This window comes from Lampetra fluviatilis, chromosome 79 (genome assembly GCF_964198595.1).
Source record: "Lampetra fluviatilis chromosome 79, kcLamFluv1.1, whole genome shotgun sequence".
NCBI classification, from domain to species: Eukaryota; Metazoa; Chordata; class Hyperoartia; order Petromyzontiformes; family Petromyzontidae; genus Lampetra; species Lampetra fluviatilis.
This window is the reverse complement of record NC_136353.1, coordinates 2409521-2431750: the sequence shown is the minus strand read 5'-3', so window position 1 is coordinate 2431750 and position 22230 is coordinate 2409521. Positions and strand designations below refer to the sequence as shown.

The 22230-nt window shown below is 52.3% G+C and overlaps 2 long non-coding RNA genes across 5 annotated transcripts; both read right to left on the bottom strand.

Moving 5' to 3' along the window:
* On the bottom strand, window positions 1-6799 carry LOC144953611 (uncharacterized). 3 transcript variants are annotated; one of them, XR_013640855.1, is made up of 4 exons: window positions 6596-6799; window positions 1772-1876; window positions 1013-1153; window positions 1-43 (listed from the first exon to the last, which is right to left on the bottom strand). It is a non-coding gene; the product is annotated as an uncharacterized LOC144953611 (long non-coding RNA). The 3 variants fall into 3 exon arrangements; XR_013640854.1 differs by lacking the exon at window positions 1-43 and adding an exon at window positions 97-154; XR_013640853.1 differs by lacking the exon at window positions 1-43 and adding an exon at window positions 655-695.
* Window positions 6800-11048: 4249 nt separating this feature from the next.
* LOC144953639 (uncharacterized) lies at window positions 11049-19924 on the bottom strand. 2 transcript variants are annotated; one of them, XR_013640866.1, is made up of 6 exons: window positions 19848-19924; window positions 17876-17998; window positions 15551-15586; window positions 14159-14193; window positions 13317-13398; window positions 11049-11965 (listed from the first exon to the last, which is right to left on the bottom strand). It is a non-coding gene; the product is annotated as an uncharacterized LOC144953639 (long non-coding RNA). The 2 variants fall into 2 exon arrangements; XR_013640865.1 differs by lacking the exons at window positions 11049-11965; window positions 13317-13398 and adding an exon at window positions 13884-14038.
* Window positions 19925-22230: the final 2306 nt, after the last annotated feature.

The window sequence follows — 22230 nt, the reverse complement described above, 5'->3', positions numbered from 1 at the left end:
AGGAGTGCGAGTACGGCTTGCCGTTGTCCAGCGTCTCTAGGCACTAACACCACCATCAACAACATCAACATCATCAACAACATCAACAACAACAACACCATCAACACCAACAGGAGTGTGAGTACGGCTTGCCGTTGTCCAGCGTCTCTAGGCACTAACACCACCATCAACATCAACAACATCAACAACATCAACAACAACATCAACAACAACATCAACCACCATCAACAACAACATCAACACCACCATCAACACCACCATCAACACCACCATCAACACCACCATCAACACCACCATCAACACCACCATCAACACCACCAACACCATCAACAGGAGTGTGAGTACGGCTTGCCGTTGTCCAGCGTCTCTAGGCACCAACACCTCCATCAACATCATCAACATCATCAACATCATCAACATCATCAACATCATCAACATCATCAACATCATCAACATCATCAACATCATCAACATCTTCTTGGTTCTTTCGGTAAAGTCACGTAGAAGGGAAGTAATAAAATAATAAAAATAAAACATAATAAAACAATTCTTATTTTATTACTTCCCTTCTACGTGACTTTACCGAAAGAACCAAGAAGATGAATCCCTGCAGTCACGAAAGCTTTAAATCGAAATCATCAACATCATCAACAAGAGTGTGAGTACGGCTTGCCGTTGTCCAGCGTCTCTAGGCACTAACACCACCATCAACAACAACACCAACAACAACAACAACACCACCACCACCAACAAACAACATCACCAACAACAAACAACATCACCAACAACAACACCACCATCATCACAAACAACACCATCACCACCATCACCACCATCACCACCACCAACACCACCAACACCACCACCACCACCATCAACACCACCATCAACACCACCATCAACACCACCATCCCTCCTAGTGGAGGTCTCAACTGGTCCTCCTGGTGGAGCTAGAGGCCCCCCCCCCCCTGGCGGAGGTCCCCCTAGCGGAGGTCCCCCTGGCGGAGCTCACCGCCAGGTAGGTGCGGTCCCTCTCGATGAGGTCGGCCAGCCGGTGGAGGAGGTTTCCCCGCTCCGAGGCGTCCATCCTGCGCCAGGGAGACCCGCGGCGGAACGCCGCGTGGGCCGCAAGCACAGCGTCGTCTACGTCCAACTGGGGGAGACACACGGAGACACAGACACACAGAGAGACAGACAGAGAGACAGACACAGAGACACACGCACTCACTCACACAGAGACACACACAGAGACACGCGCACACTCACAGAGACACACAGACACACACGCACACTCACACAGAGACAGAGACACACGCACACAGAGACAGAGACACACACACAGAGAGACACACACAGAAACACCCACAGACACCCCCACAGACAGACACCCCCACAGACAGACACCCCCACAGACAGACACCCACACACAGACACCCACACACAGACACCCACACACAGACACCCACACACAGACACCCACACACAGACACCCACACACAGACACAGAGGACGCTGTGAGACACGTGGTGATGGGGGGGGACAAGTGGGGCAATGGGGGTTGTGGTGACACGTGGGGCAATGGGGGGGGGGGGGTGACACGTGGGGCGATGGGGGGGGTGACACGTGGGGCGATGGGGGGGGGTGACACGTGGGGCGATGGGGGGGGGTGACACGTGGGGCGATGGGGGGGGTGACACGTGGGGCGATGGGGGGGGTGACACGTGGGGCGATGGGGGGGGTGACACGTGGGGCACCCCCCCCCCACTCGTACCTTGTCCCCCTCAGCCACGTGACAGATGACGTCACCGGTGGCAGGGTTGATGGTGGGGAAGGTCTTCCCGCTGCGCGCGTCACGCCACTCGTTGTTGATGAAGATCTGCAGGAGGGCGGCGGGCCGGAACGACGGACAACAGTAGGGAGTTAGGGAAGAAGATGGTACTAGGGGGCACCCCCAGGAGCAGCTGCCCCTGTGCGAGTCTGTAGTGTAGTGTATAGTGTGTGTATAGTGTAGTGTATAGTGTGAGTCAGACTCGAGTCATGAATTTGATGACTTGCGACTCGACTTGCATGACAATGACTTTGTCCCACCTCTGGTGTATAGTGTAGTGTGTAGTAGTGTATAGTGTAGTGTGTAGTAGTGTATAGTGTAGTGTGTAGTAGTGTATAGTATATAGCAGAGGTGGGACAAAGTCATTGTTATGCAAGTCCAAGTCGAGTCGCAAGTCATCAAATTCATGACTCGAGTCTGACTCGAGTCCAAGTCACATGACTCGAGTCCACACCTCTGGTATATAGTGTAGTAGTGTGTAGTGTATAGCAGTGTAGTGTGTAGCAGTGTATAGTGTAGTTGTGTAGTGTGGTGTATAGTGTGGTGTATAGTGTGGTGTATAGTGTGGTGTATAGTGTGGTGTATAGTGTGGTGTATAGTGTGGTGTATAGTGTGGTGTATAGTGTAGTGTATAGTGTAGTGTATAGTGTAGTGTATAGTGTAGTGTATAGTGTAGTGTATAGTGTATAGTGTAGTGTATAGTGTATAGTGTAGTGTATAGTGTAGTGTATAGTGTCGGTGAAAATAAGAATAACATTTTAATTAAAAAACAGAAATAACTAAATTAAATAACGACGATTTTGATTGCAACAAAAGCAATCATCATCATCAGGTGTGGAAATCACTTTAGTAAACTTCTAGCTGCGATTATATCACTGGTCAACAACAATTCTGGCCTGGACTTTTGCAGCTGTTCTAGACTAATCTCAGGGTGCCGATTCCAAATCTGATCTCAGATTTGCTCTTATCACATCTCATTAAATCCTTTATATTAAGTTCGCTTGCTTGCGACCGTGCAAATCTTTCGGTCGTTTTTTAACCCACTTCCCGTGATCCAATCGAGCTGACATTTTCCACACAGACTCGTTGTGCGTGACAATTAATGTTCGGGAAATTTTTTTTTTTCCAAAATTTTACACTTTTAGGACAAAAATTATTCTATTTAATTACCAATTGCTTAATGGTGCAATGCAATGCAATCATCTGACCCATAGGTGGCAGCCATCTCAAGCCAGAGGACGAGAGGACTCTAGCCGCCACGCATATAAAGGATTTAGAGTGAAAAACTAAGTTTTTACGGGTTATACTTGTTTTTGAGATGTGATGCTATCGGCATACCCCATTTTCATTGATTTTACCCGAAATTAACTCTGTCACTTATGATTGCAAGTTGTTGCGAGTCAGTGACTGCTTTGGTGTTAAAATATGGTGCTGTATTTTTAGGATAGTGTGTTTATAATATCATCATTTTACGTAGATATCCACATTTATTTAATATTTTTCTTCTGCAGTTTTTATTGAAAATGCAATATTTAATATCTCAAAAACCTGATGTGAGACAAAAACTGATGCCAGATTTGGAATCAGCACCCCAAAATTACCTTAAAACCGTTGGAATACCTTATGCCAGAAAAAGTGTGTTGACCAGTGATTTATTTTCGAAACCCCCTATCAATTCATCCAAAATGCAATGCGAATTCTCAAACCAGTGGGAGATTTGACACCCACCCCCTCGACCAATCACGGCACAGAGCCACCGGATGTAGGCGTGGCCTAGCACAGATGTGGGCGGGGCAATGAGGAAGCCCCGCCCCCCGTGTACTTTGGACCCGTTGGGCCCATGAGGGGGAATCGAATCGTCTGCTGTATGGATCGTTAACAATCGATTATCAGGCTCAAGAGGTTATGCAATTGCCGCAACGTACCGCGTAAATCGATTAATCGTCTGGATCAATAATCGCGTATCGATAGCGATCGGCGATCTGTCGAACGCCGTTAAAGTTAACAAAATCAGGGAGATTCGATTCCGATTTTTGGAATCGACACCGATTTCTGGAATCGATACCAGGAATCGGCGATGGGGGGGGATTGCGGCTGCAAAGTTGCGTAAGAAACCCCGAGGAGGGTAATTTCCCCTCCCTTAAGCTGCACGATGGATAAGAGAGCTACAAAATAGAGAAAAATTATAGACGCGTAGGGGAAGAGACGGCGAATATGATGCAACAATAAAATGGGTGTAAAAAAAAAAGCCCTTTAAATAAAAAATAACTTCGACAATGCGTTAGCGCGCGTCAACTTTCATTATCAAAATCGGCCACGATGGGGCTCAAAGTCCACATCGGTGTGTGGGAGGAGGGGGGGGTCATCGTCTTAAAGGGACACCAAAGACCGCTTTCGGTGACCCCGCCGCAACAGGGTTCATATCTGGGTCAGCGTTGAGAGATGTCCTCTCTTAAAGGAACACCTCCTCTTAAAGGGACACCTCCTATTAAAGGGACACCTCCTATTAAAGGGACACCTGTCTGTTGCACTGTATATTTCCTGCCAAAGCGACAGCGATTAGATCTGCGGGCACAAACACGTCTTGGTCCAGTGACGTTTAGGCTTCTCTTAAAGGCACACTGCCCGTTTCTACAAAAACCGCACCCCGTTTAGGTGACCCCGCCACAACAGGTTGATCTTGGGGTCAGTGTTGAGATATGGGAATCGTCATAAAGGGACATCTGTATCGAACATCTCCCGCTAAAGTGAAAACTAAGGTCTGCGGGTAATAACGCTTGGGGGGCAGCTATTTAAAACTCTTCTTAAAGGCACACTGCCCGTTTCATGGTTCATCTTGGGTCAATGTTGAAGATGGAAGTTCCCTTAAAGGGACCCCTCCCCCTTAAAGGGACCCCTCCCCCTTAAAGGGACCCCTCCCCCTTAAAGGGACACCTCCCCCTTAAAGGGACACCCCCTTAAAGGGACACCCCCTTAAAGGGACACCCCCTTAAAGGGACACCCCCTTAAAGGGACACCGCCGTCTGTTGCACTCACATCTCCTGCCCAAGTGAAAGCTGTCGATCTGCGTGCCCATCAACGGCTCGGCTCGGTGCACGAGGCCACGGCACAGACTCCTCCACATCTACCTCGGCTCGACGTCCTCTTGGACCACATCGCTCCATCTCCCCTCCAGCCCGTGTCAGTCACCCACTCATCCACTCACTCACTCAGTCACCCACCCACCCACCCACCCGGTCGCTCGCCCACCCATCCACCCACCCACCCACTCGCGCACTCACCCACCCACTCGCGCACTCACCCACCCACTCGCGCACTCACCCACCCACTCGCGCACTCACCCACCCACCCGCGCACTCACCCACCCACTCGCTCGCGCACTCACCCACCCACTCGCGCACTCACCCACCCACTCGCGCACTCACCCACCCACTCGCGCACTCACCCACCCACCCGCGCACTCACCCACCCACTCGCTCGCGCACTCACCCACCCACTCGCGCACTCACCCACCCACTCGCGCACTCACCCACCCATTCGCGCACTCACCCACCCATTCGCGCACTCACCCACCCATTCGCGCACTCACCCACCCATTCGCGCACTCACCCACCCATTCGCCCACTCACTCACCCACCCACCCGCGCACTCACCCACCCATTCGCGCACTCACCCACCCATTCGCGCACTCACCCACCCATTCGCGCACTCACCCACCCATTCGCCCACTCACTCACCCACCCACCCGCGCACTCACCCACCCACTCGCGCACTCACCCACCCATTCGCGCACTCACCCACTCGCTCGCGCACTCACCCACCCATTCGCCCACTCACTCACCCACCCACCCGCGCACTCACCCACCCACTCGCGCACTCACCCACCCATTCGCGCACTCACCCACCCATTCGCGCACTCACCCACCCATTCGCGCACTCACCCACCCATTCGCGCACTCACCCACCCATTCGCCCACTCACTCACCCACCCACCCGCGCACTCACCCACCCATTCGCCCACTCACTCACCCACCCACCCGCGCACTCACCCACCCACTCGCGCACTCACCCACCCATTCGCCCACTCACTCACCCACCCACCCGCGCACTCACCCACCCACTCGCGCACTCACCCACCCATTCGCGCACTCACCCACCCATTCGCGCACTCACCCACTCGCTCGCGCACTCACCCACCCATTCGCCCACTCACTCACCCACCCACCCGCGCACTCACCCACCCACTCGCGCACTCACCCACCCATTCGCCCACTCACTCACCCACCCACCCGCGCACTCACCCACCCACTCGCGCACTCACCCACCCATTCGCCCACTCACTCACCCACCCACCCGCGCACTCACCCACCCACTCGCGCACTCACCCACCCATTCGCCCACTCACTCACCCACCCACCCGCGCACTCACCCACCCACTCGCGCACTCACCCACTCGCTCGCGCACTCACCCACCCACCCGCTCGCGCACTCACCCACCCGCCCGCTCAATCACCCACGCGCTCACTCACTCACCTCACCCACTCGCTCACTCACCCACTCGCTCACTCACCCACTCGCTCACTCACCCACTCGCTCACTCACCCACTCGCTCACTCACCCACTCGCTCACTCACCCACTCGCTCACTCACTCACCCACCCACCCACCCACTCACTCACCCACCCACCCACTCACTCACCCACCCACCCACAACCCCCACCACCACCCCACAACCACAACCCCCACCACCACCACCTCCACAACCGACCTGCTTGTACTGAATCTTCGGCTTAGGGTCGGGCACGGGCAAAGCGGCGGCCGTCGCTAGCGGCCTCAGCAGCGCCGCCGTGGGGGTCCTCCAGGCGAAGACGAGGGAGCAGCAGCCCCCCAAGTTGATTCATCGTAGCGACAACAACAACAACAGCAGCAAACAACAACAACAGCAGCAGCTGCTACCGTGTGGCTCCCGCTATTTATACCGTGGTCGGAGTGGGCGGGGCGATGGGGTGGGTGGGTGGGGTCTGGAATTATGGGCGGGGTTAAGGGTTGACTCGGCGCTGATTGGTGGACTGGTCGGAGTGGGCGGGGCGATGGGGTGGGTGGGGGATGGCATTGTGGCGGGGTTAAGAGTTGACTTGGCGCTGATTGGTGGACTGGGCGGTGGGGGGGTGGGGTCTGGAATTGTGGGCGCGGTTTAGGGTTAATTCGGCGCTGATTGGTGTACTGGGCAGTGGGGGGGCTGGCCATTATGGTGCGGGTGGTTCCAGGTAAACTCAGCGCTGATTGGTTGAGGGGAAGTGTGGACGGGGAAAATGGGCGGAGTTTAGGGTTAACTCGGCGCTGATTGGTGGACTGGGCGGGGGAGGGGAGCTGGCATTATGGTGCGGGTGTTCCAGGTAAACTCGGCGCTGATTGGTTGAGGTGAAGTGTGGACGGGGATAATGGGCGGAGTTTAGGGTTAACTCGGCGCTGATTGGTGGACTGGAAGATGGGGGGGGGGGGCTGGCATTATGGTGCAGGTGTTCAGGATTAGCTCGGCGCTGATTGGTGGATGGGGGGAGAGTTAGAATTATGGGCGGGGTTCAGAGTTAACTCGGCGCTGATTGGTGGATTAAAGGTCAGCTCAGCCCTGATTCACTTATGATTGCAAAGTTGTTGCGAGTCAGTGACTGCTTTAGTGTTAAAATATGGTGCTGTATTTTTAGGATAGTGTGTTTATAATATCATCGTTTTATGTAGATATCCACATTTATTTAATACTTTTCTTACGCAGTTTTTATTGAAAATGCAATATTTCATATCTCAAAAACCTGATGTCATAGACAAAAACTGATGCCAGATTTGGAATCAACACCCCAAAATTACCTTAAAATCGTCGGAATACCTTATGCCAGAAAAAAATTAACCCGTAAAAACAAAGTTTTTCACTATAAATCCTTTATATGCGTGGCATCGGTTTTATTTTATTATTCATTTCTGTTTTTCTTGAGTAAGAGTTTCATTTTTATCACATTGGTATTTTAAATTAAATATGAAAAAAAAAATTCATAAAAAGTGTAAAATTTAGGAAAAAATTTTCACGGAAATTAATTGTCACGCACAACGAGTCTGTGTGCAAAATGTCAGCTCGATTGGATCACGGGAAGTGGGTTAAAAAAAAGGACCGAAAGATTTGCACGGTCGTAAGCGCGCAAGCAAGCAAGCAAGTGAACTTAATATAAAGGATTTAAAAAATTAACCCGTAAAAACAAAGTTTTTCACTATAAATCCTTTATATGCGTGGCATCGGTTTTCATTTTATTATTCATTTCTGTTTTTCTTGAGTAAGAGTTTCATTTTTATCACATTGGTATTTTAAATTAAATATTACAATTTTTGTTTTTCCTAAAAGTGTAAAATTTTGGGAAAAAATTTTTCACGGAAATTAATTGTCACGCACAACGAGTCTGTGTGCAAAATGTCAGCTCGATTGGATCACGGGAAGTGGGTTAAAAAAAACGACCGAAAGATTTGCACGGTCGTAAGCGCGCGAGCAAGCAAGCAAGTGAACTTAATATAAAGGATTGTAAAAAGTGTGTTGACCATTGTAATCCTAATGATGCTTCTGCTGTTGTGGAGTGACTCATGCAGCCAGCTATGGCTGCAGGGTTTTGGTGGTACGTGTTGTTTACGTTCGTTTATTGTGAAATTTCGATCAAAGTTCATACGATCACTGTTTCATTGCTTTCATGGCTTTATTTTGGCGATTTCGAAAAGTTTTTGGGTTTGGCCATGGTTGTGTTGTTGTAGTACGGAGTTAGACTGATGGCCTTAATCTAAGTTGTCTTGTGGTTGTTGTTGTTGTTTGACTTGCATCCCACTGGGATTTTTGCACACAGCGTTGGTGTGTACGGTGCTTTTTTCTGCAATATTTTGCTGTCTTTTCTTGGATTTTCTGTTTGCACTCAGTCACATATAGTCACTTTAAGATGTTTTTTGTTCATGTTTTGTGTTTTGTTTGTTGCGGTTGCACCCGATTCAAGAGCCGAATGGCTCACAGGGCTATATACCTAATACATGAAAACTGAGCTGATTCACACAGACCCCATAAACTCATCATAAAGACCCATAGACTCACTCACACAGAGACCCATAAACTCATCACAGAGACCCATAGACTCATCACAGAGACCCATAGACTCAGACAGAGACCCATAGACTCATCACAGAGACCGATAGACTCACTCACACAGAGACCCATAAACTCAGCACAGAGACCCATAGACTCACACAGAGACCCATAAACTCATCACAGAGACCCATAGACTCATCACAGAGACCCATAGATTCACAGAGACCCATAGACTCACACAGAGACCCATAAACTCATCACAGAGACCCATACACTCACACAGAGACCCATAGACTCACACCGAGACCCATAGACTCACACAGAGACCCATATACTCATCATAGAGACCCATAGACTCACACAGAGACCCATAGACTCACACATAGACCCATAGACGCATCACAGAGACCAATAGACTCATCACAGAGACCCATAGACTCACATAGAGACCCACAGACTCACACAGAGACCCATAGACTCACACAGAGACCCATAGACTTACACAGAGACCCATATACTCATCATAGAGACCCATAGACTCACAGAGACCCATAGATTCACACATAGACCCATAGACGCATCACAGAGGACCAATAGACTCATCACAGAGACCCATAGACTCACATAGAGACCCACAGACTCACACAGAGACCCATAGACTCATCACAGAGACCCAGATTCACACAGACCACTCATAAGACTCAGAGACCCATAGACTCACACAGAGACCCATAGACTCACTCAGAGACCCATAGACTCACAGAGACCCATAAACTCACACAGAGACCAATAGACTCACACAGAGAGACACAGAATCATCACAGAGACCCATAGACTCATCACAGAGACTCATAGACTCACACAGAGAGACACAGAATCATCACAGAGACCCATCACAGAGACTCATAGACTCAAAGACCCATAGACTCATCACAGAGACCCATAGACTCACACAGAGACCCACAGAATCATCACAGAGACTCATAGACTCATCACAGAGACCCATACACTCACACAGAGACCCATACACTCACACAGAGACCCATACACTCATCACAGAGACCCATAGACTCACACAGAGACCCACAGAATCATCACAGAGACGCATAGACTCACACATAGACCCATAGACTCATCACAGAGACCCATAGACTCACACAGAGAGACACAGAATCATCACAGAGACCCATAGACTCACACATAGACCCATAGACTCATCACAGAGACCCATAGACTCACACAGAGAGACACAGAATCATCACAGAGACGCTTTTACAGCATTTATAAAATTGTACACGAGACGAACGTTGTTGATATGATAAAGAGCTGTGGGATTGTTGTTGTTGTGGTTGTTGTTATTGTGGTTAAAAGTGGTGGTGGTATAATTGTGGTGAATGGTCAGATAGATTCATTAGGGTTGGAGTAGTGATTGGGGTAGAGATGGGGGTAGTGATGAGGGTGGTGATGGGGGTGATGGGGGTGGTGATGGGGGTAGTGATGGGGGTGGTGATGGGGGTGGTGATGGGGGTAGAGATGGGGGTAGTGATGAGGGTGGTGATGAGGGAGGAAGAGGGGTACAAGGGGGAGGGGGGAGGAGGGGGGGAGAAGGGGGAAAAGTGGGAGGGGGGGATGAGGGAGGGAGGGGGGAGGAGAGGGGAGGGGGAGGAGGGGGGAAAGGGGGAGGAGGGAGAAGGGGGGAAAGTGGGAGGGGGGGATGAGGGGGGGAGGGGGGAAGAGAGGGGAGGGGGAGGAGGGGGAAAAGTGGGAGGAGGGAGAAGGGGGGAAAGTGGGAGGGGGGGAGAAGGGGGGGAGAAGGGGGGGGAGGGGGGGAGGAGAGGGGAGGGGGAGGAGGGGGGGGAAAGTGGGAGGGGGGGGATGAGGGAGGGAGGGGGGTAAAGGGGGGATTTGGGCAAACAAAATCTTCCTCCTGGGCGCCCCTCCCCTCAGGGAGTTTACCCGCCCAGGAATCATAAAGCCCCTCCCCTCGCCCCCCCCAGCCCCTCCCCTCGCTCCCCCTAGCCCCTCCCCTCGCCCCCCCCCAGCCCCTCCCCTCGCTCCCCCTAGCCCCTTCCCTCGCACCCCCCCCCAGCCCCTCCCCTCGCTCCCCCCCCCCAGCCCCTCCCCCCTCTCAGGGGAGCCAGGTCCACGCTGGTGACGTCACCTCTTCAGTTCACTTGACCACGTGACCCCCCCATTGATCCCATATTGATCCTATATTGATCCCATATTGATCCCCCATTGATCCCATATTGATCACACATTGAAAACAACATTGCTACATTAATCCTACATCGATTCCCACCGATCCACAATTGATCATATATTGCCCATCAATATATCGCAAATCGATCACACATTGATCAATCATTGATCACACATTGATCCCACATTGAACCCTGATTGATCCCACATTGACGATCGATGGATCCCACACTGAACCCTCATTGTTCACACATTGATCACCCATCGATCTCAAGACTGATCACATATTGATCCCTGATCGATCCCTGTGTATCACCCATTGATCCCTGCTGAGTCCTACAGCTCCTGGTTGTGAGTCTGGTGGCGTTGGGAGGTCTCTGTGGTGGAGGTCTCTGTGGCGGAGGTCTCTGCGGCGGAGGTCTCTGTGGCGGAGGTCTCTACGGCGGAGGTCTCTGCGGCGGAGGTCTCTGCGGCGGAGGTCTCTGCGGCGGAGGTCTCTGCGGCGGAGGTCTCTGCGGCGGAGGTCTCTGTGGCGGAGGTCTCTGTGGCGGAGGTCTCTGTGGTGGAGGTCTCTGCGGCGGAGGGCTCTGTGGCGGAGGTCTCTGTGGCGGAGGTCTCTGTGGCGGAGGTCTCTGTGGTGGAGGTCCCTGTGGTGGAGGTCTCTGTGGCGGAGGTCTCTGTGGCGGAGGTCCCTGTGGTGGAGGTCTCTGTGGTGGAGGTCCCTGTGGTGGAGGTCTCTGTGGTGGAGGGAGCTTGTTGGTGAAATCCCAGAGTTGTGAGAAGATTTAAGATCTCAACCCGAGACAGCTCCTCCAGGGGTATGCGCTGCACACGGAGAGAGACACGCGGAGAGAGACACGGGGAGAGATATGGGGAGACACGGGGAGACACGGGGAGAGAGACACGGAGTGAGACATAAGGAGAGAGACACGGGGAGAGAGACACGGGGAGACACGGGGAGACACGGGGAGAGATATGGGGAGAGAGACACGGAGTGAGACATAAGGAGAGAGACACGGGGAGAGACACGGGGAGTGAGACACAGAGAGACACGGGGAGCGATACGGGGAGACACGGGGAGACACGGGGAGACACAGGGAGACACGGGGAGAGAGACACGGGGAGACACGGGGAGAGAGACACATGGAGAGAGACACGGAGTGAGACACGCGGAGAGAGACACACGGAGAGAGACATGGGGAGTGAGACACACGGAGAGAGACACGGGGAGAGAGAGACACGCGGGGAGAGAGACACGGGGAGAGAGACACACAGAGACATGGGGAGTGAGACACGCGGAGAGAGTGAGACACGGGGAGAGATACGGGGAGACACGGGGAGAGAGACACGGGGAGAGAGACATGGGGAGTGAGACACACGGAGAGAGACACGGGGAGAGATACGTGGAGACACGGGGAGACACAGGGAGAGAGACATGGGGAGAGAGACACGGGGAGAGAGACACGGGGAGACACAGGGAGAGAGACACGGGGAGAAAGACGCGGGGAGAGAGACACGGGGAGACACGGGGAGAGAGACACGGGGAGAGAGACATGGGGAGAGAGACATGGGGAGAGAGACACGGGGAGAGAGACACGGGGAGACACGGGGAGACACAGGGAAAGAGACACGGGGAGACACAGGGAGAGACACGGGGAGAGAGACACGGGGAGAGAAACACGGGGAGAGAGACACGGGGAGAGAGACACGGGGAGACACGGGGAGACACAGGGAGAGAGACACGGGGAGACACAGGGAGAGAGACACGGGGAGAAAGACGCGGGGAGAGAGACACGGGGAGACACGGGGCGAGAGACATGGGGAGAGAGACATGGGGAGAGAGACACGGGGAGACACGGGGAGAGAGACACAGAGACACACGGAGAGAGACACACGGAGTGAGACACGCGGAGTGAGACACGGGGAGTGAGACACAGAGAGAGACACGGGGAGAGACACACAGAGTGAGACACGGGGAGGCACGGGGAGAGAGACACGGGGAGAGAGAGACACACGGAGTGAGACACACGGGGAGAGAGAGACACGGGGAGAAAGACACGGGGCGAGAGAGAGACACGGGGGCGAGACAGTATGTCACACACCACGTGGTGTGAGACACACGACACACCACGTGACATACCACGTGGTGTGTGTGACACGTGACAGGGGCTGTCACCTGGAGCTGGCGCTGTTGACGGTCCACCAGCACGAGCGTGGGGTCTGCGCCAGCCACGTGCTTGAAGACCACGTGGGGGGCGCTGGTGCTGAGTTAACGAGTTAACCACGTGACCAACATCATCATCATCACCATCATCATCACCATCATCATCACCATCATCATCACCATCATCATCATCACCACCACGTGGGGTCTGCCCCAGCCACGTGCTTGAAGACCACGTGGGGGGCGCTGGTGCTGAGTTAACGAGTTAACCACGTGACCAACATCATCATCATCACCATCATCATCACCATCATCATCACCATCATCATCATCACCACCAACATCACCACCAGCACCACCACCAGCACCATCATCATCACCATCATCATCATCATCACCATCACCACCAACATCATCATCACCACCATCATCAACATCATCACCATCATCACCACCATCACCAACATCATCACCACCATCATCAACATCATCACCATCATCACCATCATCACCACCATCACCAACATCATCACCACCATCATCAACATCATCACCATCATCACCATCACCACCAACATCATCACCAACATCATCATCATCACCAACATCATCATCATCACCATCATCATCATCACCACCAACATCATCATCACCACCATCATCAACATCATCACCACCACCAGCACCACGTGGGGTCTGCGCCAGCCACGTGCTTGAAGACCACGTGGGGGGCGCTGGTGCTGAGTTAACGAGTTAACCACGTGACCAGCATAATCACCATCACCCCCATCACTACCATCACCCCATCACCCCCATCACCATCACCGCCATCACCCCGCGACTGCTGTGGCTACTATAGAGGCAGGTCTTCCTTGATGAAGGCCTTCACCTGGAGTGACACACACACAGTGACACACACACACAGTGACACACACACAGTGACACACACAGTGACACACACACAGTGACACACACACAGTGAAACACACAGTGACACACACACACAGTGACACACACACACAGTGACACACACAGTGACACACACAGCGTCACACACACAGTGACACACACAGTGACACACACACACAGTGACACACACACAGTGACACACACACAGTGACACACACACACAGTGTCACACACACACAGTGACACACACATACATACACAGTGACACACACACAGTGACACACACACACAGTGACACACACACACAGTGACACACACACACACACACAGCGACACACACAGTGTCACACACAGTGACACACACACACAGTGACACACACACAGTGTCACACACACATAGACACACACACACAGTGACACACACACACACAGTGACACACACACACAGTGTCACACACACACAGACACACACACACAGTGACACACACACACACAGTGACACACACACACACAGTGACACACACACACAGTGTCACACACACACACAGTGACACACACACAGTGACACACACACAGTGACACACACACAGTGTCACACACACACACAGTGACACACACAGTGACACACACACAGTGTCACACAGCGTCACACACACACACAGTGACACACACACAGTGACACACACACAGTGTCACACACACACACACAGTGACACACACACACAGCGTCACACACACACAGCGTCACACACACAGCGTTACACAAAGATAAAAAAGACAAAGATCCCCCGTATAGCCTTAACAGACTGTAGGGGCAAGTGCTGTTAGCGAGCACCTATGAAGGCCGGCACGGCACACGAGGGGGTGGGTGGCCAGCACCACCACGCCCGGCCGCCTTTGTCTCCCTAGTAACGATGTTTACTACACAGCTACACCAGGTAACTCATTTGAGGCTGAGTCGACCTAGGGGAGGCCCGGGACCGGTTCAGATAATTGGCCGTGAGCGGGAATCGAACCCGGGTCGCCGGGTTCATAGCGCAGCGTAGCGCTAACCACTACACCACCGCTGATGATGATGCTGCTGATGATGCTGCTGATGATGCTGCTGCTGCTGATGATGCTGCTGATGATACTGATGATGCTGCTGATGATACTGCTGCTGATGATGATGATACTACTGATGATGATACTGCTGATGATGCTGCTGATGATGATGATTCTACTGATGATGATACTGCTGCTGATGATGATGCTACTGATGATGATACTGCTGATGATGCTGCTGATGATGATGATGCTACTGATGATGATACTGCTGATGATGCTGCTGCACTCACCTCTTTCAAGAAGTTCAGCTGTCATCCTCCGCAACTCTGCACAACAACCACACAACAACCATCACAACACAACAACCATCACCACCCACCCACTCACCCACCCACTCACCCACCCACCCACTCACCCACTCACCCACCCACCCACCCACTCACCAACCCACTCACCCACCCACCCACTCACTCACCCACCCACTCACCCACCCACTCACTCACCCACCCACCCCCTCACCCACCCACCCACTCACCCACCCACTCACTCACCCACTCATTCACTCACCAACCCACTCACCCACCCACCCACCCACTCACTCACCCACCCACTCACCCACTCACCCACCCACCCCCTCACCCACCCACCCACTCACCCACCCACTCACTCACCCACTCATTCACTCACCCACCCACTCACCCACCCACCCACTCACCTACTCACTCACCCACCCACCCACTCATCCACCCACCCACTCACCCACCCACCCACTCACCCACCCAGAAACTTACCCACTCACTCACCCACTCACTCACTCACTCACCCACCCACCCATCCACTCACCAACCCACTCACCCACCCACCCACCCACTCACCCACCCACTCACCCACTCACCCACTCACCCACCCACAAACTTACCCACTCACTCACCCACTCACTCACTCACCCACCCACCCACTCACCAACCCACTCACCCACCCACCCACTCACTCACCCACCCACTCACCCACCCACTCACTCACCCACCCACCCCCTCACCCACCCACCCACTCACCCACCCACTCACTCACCCACTCATTCACTCACCAACCCACTCACCCACCCACCCACTCACTCACCCACCCACTCACCCACTCACCCACCCACCCCCTCACCCACCCACCCACTCACCCACCCACTCACTCACCCACTCATTCACTCACCCACCCACTCACCCACCCACCCACTCACCCACCCACCCACTCACCCACTCACCCACTCACCTACTCACTCACCCACCCACCCACTCATCCACCCACCCACTCACCCACCCACCCACTCACCCACCAGAAACTTACCCACTCACTCACCCACTCACTCACTCACCCACCCACCCACCCACTCACCAACCCACTCACCCACCCACCCACTCACTCACCCACCCACTCACCCACCCACTCACTCACTTACCCACCCACCCCCTCACCCACCCACCCACTCACCCACCCACTCACTCACCCACTCATTCACTCACCAACCCACTCACCCACCCACTCACTCACCCACCCACTCACCCACTCACCCACCCACCCCCTCACCCACCCACCCACTCACCCACCCACTCACTTACCCACTCATTCACTCACCCACCCACTCACCCACCCACCCACTCACCCACCCACCCACTCACCCACTCACCCACTCACCTACTCACTCACCCACCCACCCACTCATCCACCCACCCACTCACCCACCCACCCACTCACCCACCCACTCACTCACCCACCCACCCACCCACCCACTCACCCACCCACCCACCCACTCACCCACCCCACTCACTCACTCACTCACCCACCCACTCACCCACTCACCCACTCACCCACCCACAAACTTACCCACTCACTCACCCACTCACTCACTCACTCACCCACCCACCCACTCACCAACCCACTCACCCACCCACCCACTCACTCACCCACCCACTCACCCACCCACTCACTCACTCACCCACCCACCCCCTCACCCACCCACCCCCTCACCCACCCACTCACTCACCCACTCATTCACTCACCAACCCACTCACCCACCCACCCACTCACTCACCCACCCACTCACCCACTCACCCACCCACCCCCTCACCCACCCACTCACTCACCCACTCATTCACTCACCCACCCACCCACTCACCCACCCACTCACCCACTCACTCACCCACCCACCCACTCATCCACCCACCCACTCACCCACCCACCCACCCACTCACTCACTCACCCACCCACCCACCCACTCACCCACTCACCCACTCACCTACTCACTCACCCACCCACCCACTCATCCACCCACCCACTCACCCACCCACCCACTCACTCACCCACCCACTCACCCACCCACTCACCCACTCACTCACTCACCCACCCACCCACCCACTCACCCATCCACTCACCCACTCACCCACTCACCCACCTACTCACTCACCCACTCACCCACCCACTCACCCACCCACTCACCCACCCACCCACCCACCCAATCACCCACCCACCCACTCACCCACCCACTCACCCACTCACCCACCCACCCACTCACCCACCCACCCACTCACCCACCCACCCACTCACCCACCCACTCACCCACTCACCTCCACCCTGCCACTCGCCAGCCCACGTGGTGCTGCAATTCCCGGTTCGAACTCGTTCCCTGAAGCTCCGATCCCGGCAAACAGCATCAGCAGCAGCATCAGCAGCTGTAGCCCTTCCATTGCCTACAGTGCACAGTACAGTACTCCAGACTGTCAGTGTAGACTCTACACAGTACACAGTACAGTACAGCTGACACTACAGTACACAGTACAGTACTCCAGACTGTCAGTGTAGATTCCACAGCACACAGTACTGTACACTGTCAGCTGACAATACAGTACACAGTACAGTACTCCAGACTGTCAGTGTAGACTCCACAGTATACAGTACTGTACACTGTCAGCTGACAATACAGTACACAGTACAGTACTCCAGACTGTCAGTGTAGACTCCACAGTACACAGTACTGTACACTGTCAGCTGAAACTACAGTACACAGTACAGTACTCCAGACTGTCAGTGTAGACTCCACACAGTACAGTACAGCTGACACTACAGTACACAGTTACAGTACTCCAGACTGTCAGTGTAGACTCCACACAGTACACAGTCCAGTACAGCTGACACTACAGTACACAGTACAGTACTCCAGACTGTCAGTGTAGACTCCACAGTACACAGTACAGTACAGCTGACACTACAGTACACAGTTACAGTACTCCAGACTGTCAGTGTAGACTCCACAGTTACAGTACTGTACACTGTCAGCTGACACTACAGTACACAGTTACAGTACTCCAGACTGTCAGTGAATGCTATTACTGTATAAACACCACACTGTCCTGTAAACGTAACAGTACACAATGACAGTACTCCATACTGTCAGTGACAAGTAAACTCCACGATACAGTATATCGTACTGTACACTATAGTACTGTACACTACAGTACTGTATACAGTACAGTACACCAAAGTACTGTATACTGACAGTACAAAGTACTGTACACTAAAGTACAGTATACAGTACTGTACACTAAAGTACTGTGTACTGACAGTATATAGTACTGTACACTAAAGTACAGTCTACCGTACTGCACACTAAAGTACAGTCCACTGTCATCACCAACTGATTATAGACTGTAGACTAATTATAGACTGTCTTTACGGACTGTATAGTAACTATATTTAAACTTTGCAGTACAGACTGATGCATTATATACTGTCGGTACCTGCCACAGTACTCTGTCAGTACACAGAGTACTGTATAGACTGTCATTATAGACTGTAGACTCATTATAGACTGTCATTATAGACTGTAGACTCATTATAGACTGTCATTATAGACTGTAGACTCATTATAGACTGTCATTATAGACTGTAGACTAATTATAGAGTGTCATTATAGACTGTAGACTCATTATAGACTGTCTTTACGGACTGTATAGTTACTATATTTAAACTTTGCAGTACAGACTGATGCATTATATACTGTCGGTACCTGCTACAGTACTCTGTCAGTACACAGAGTACCCTATAGACTGTCATTATAGACTGTAGACTCATTATAGACTGTCATTATAGACTGTAGACTCATTATAGACTGTCATTATAGACTGTAGACTCATTATAGACTGTCTTTATGGACTGTATAGTTAATATATTTAAACTTTGCAGTACAGACTGATGCATTATATACTGTCGGTACCTGCCACAGTACTCTGTCAGTACACAGAGTACCCTATAGACTGTCATTATAGACTGTAGACTAATTATAGACTGTCATTATAGACTGTAGACTCATTATAGACTGTCTTTATGGACTGTATAGTTAATATATTTAAACTTTGCAGTACAGACTGATGCATTATATACTGTCGGTGCCTGCCACAGTACCCTGTCAGTACACAGACTACTTCATAGACTGTCATTATAGACTGTAGACTCATTATAGACTGTCATTATAGACTGTAGACTAATTATAGACTGTCTTTATGGACTGTATTTGTGGACTGTATTTAAACTCAGACTCACCGTTACGTGTGGACGGTATTCAATTACCCCGGAATCGATCCGGCTTGGTCGATTACTCACTCGCGGTTGCGATTCGGAATCGATTCCACGCGAGCGGCCAATGAAAGGGGTGGCTTTCCAAAGCCCCTGAAATCGATGCATCGATTCCTATAAAATCCGCGTTCGATTCCCAAGGCAATCCGCATGGGAGTCTAAGCCCTCGTGGCCGAATCGATAATCGATTCCCGCCCGTTAGATTCCTTTAGAGGAATCGAAACTGAATATTAACACAGGAATCGATTCGGTCCACATCGACGGAGGAATGTTCCACGTGGCCCTAAGCCCATATAAGGAGCGAACCCGGTCACGTGGTCCTTGTGATCTTGCGCATGCGCAGAGACGCGAAATCCACGTGGCTTTGATTGAATATGAAATTGACCAATATTATTGATGATCATCGCGTAAGTATTGATGTTGTGTCGTAACCCTCCACCACCCGACACGGCCAAAGCCCAACCGCTGTGTTGATGAGTAAGGGGCCGTCCATAAATGACGTCACGCGATTTTGGACCCCCCCCTCATATGACGTCACAAAGCTCTGCCCCACCCCCAAAACCATATTTCCATTTTGAAAACAAACACGCTTCAAATCGCTTTAAACTATTGTCATTGTAGTGCGTATTTAATGTGGCGCTGCACTCTGATGTTGTAGGAGTGTTGTTATAACAATTCTATATTTATTTAAAGTTGCGCATTTTAATGTGACGTCACATTTCTCAACCCCCCACCCCCTCGTCACACATCGTCACAAATGTCTGACCCCCCCCCCACCCCAGGTGCGTGACGTCATTTATGGACGGCCCCACCGATGTGTTGGGGAGTAAACCCACAACATTTACAATTTGAGTCGTACGACGTTTCGCTGGAAATTACATCCGGCCAGAGGTCGCAACCGGGTACCCGATACCCGTACCCTACCCGATACCCGTACCCGGCTGGGTACCCGGTTGCGACCCTGGTGCGGCCGGGTACGGGTAGGGTACGGGTATTGGGTACCTGATTGCGACCTCTGGGATGAAGCCACGTTGCAGGCGCGGGTGGGTTGATTCTAGGATCTTGAATTGTGAGAAGAGACAAGACGTTGGGAAATGAGTGACACACGGTGACTCACCAGTGACTCACGGCCTACCCGTACCCGGCCGCACCAGGGTCGCAAACGGGTACCCGTACCCGGCTGGGTACGGGTAGCCGGGTATCGGGTAGGGTACGGGTATCGGGTACCCGGTTGCGACCTCTGCCGCCCACACACTCACCATGGCCCCCCCTCCCCTCCTCCCTCCATCCCCCGCGACTATATAACTCCTCGTCATAGCCATCTCTGAGACACACTTAAGCGTTTGTGCTTTCGCTACGTTGTCCCCACCTGAAGATGGACGCTTGTAAATTTCGATGTAAAGCTTTCGTGACTGCAGGGATTCATCTTCTTGGTTCTTTCGGTAAAGTCACGTAGAAGGGAAGTAATAAAATAATAAAAATAAAACATAATAATATAATATTTTATTATATTATTATTATATTATTATATTATTTTATTTTATTATGTTTTATTTTTATTATTTTATTACTTCCCTTCTACGTGACTTTACCGAAAGAACCAAGAAGATCTATCTACGTTACTTTACATGATGCACATCGTGGATTTTGTTCCTGCGAATGACGTCACCGCGCCCCGATTTCACGCTGGGACTCACGCAATGTCATCTCGGACACAGCGTCAATCTTGCGTGCGTGATGACGTAATGACAACAGCGTGGTTTTGTCTCTACTAGTGACGTCACCGCGCCCCGATTTCACGCTGGGACTCACGCAATGTCATCTCGGACACAGCGTCAATCTTGTGTGCGTGATGACGTAATGACAACAGCGTGGTTTTGTCTCTACTAGTGACGTCACCGCGCCCCGATTTCACGCTGGGACTCACGTGACATCATCTCGTACACAGCGTCAATCTGCCGTGCGTGGTGACGTAAGGATGCAACAGCGTGGTTTTTGACGTCACCGCGCCCCACAAAAAAATCGGCGGGGCTTACCTGACGTCATCACGCACACCCCCGGCAATCCTTTCGTGCGCAGTGACGTAATGACGCACAGCGTGGTTTTCCCCTCTACGAGTGACGTCACAGCGCTCTCCGTTTTATGGCCGCGCGAGCGTGCATGACGTCATCGCGTACACAGCGGTCAAACCTGGCGTGCGTGCGCGGTGACGTCATCACGCATAACGGAGTTTTCTAATTCGATTATTTATTTAGACTGCAAGAATCCGATGAGTTATAAAGCTCTTTGTTCACAGATGTCCAGTCGGGGCATACGGGGTGAGAACGTTACAACGAACACAATATAATAA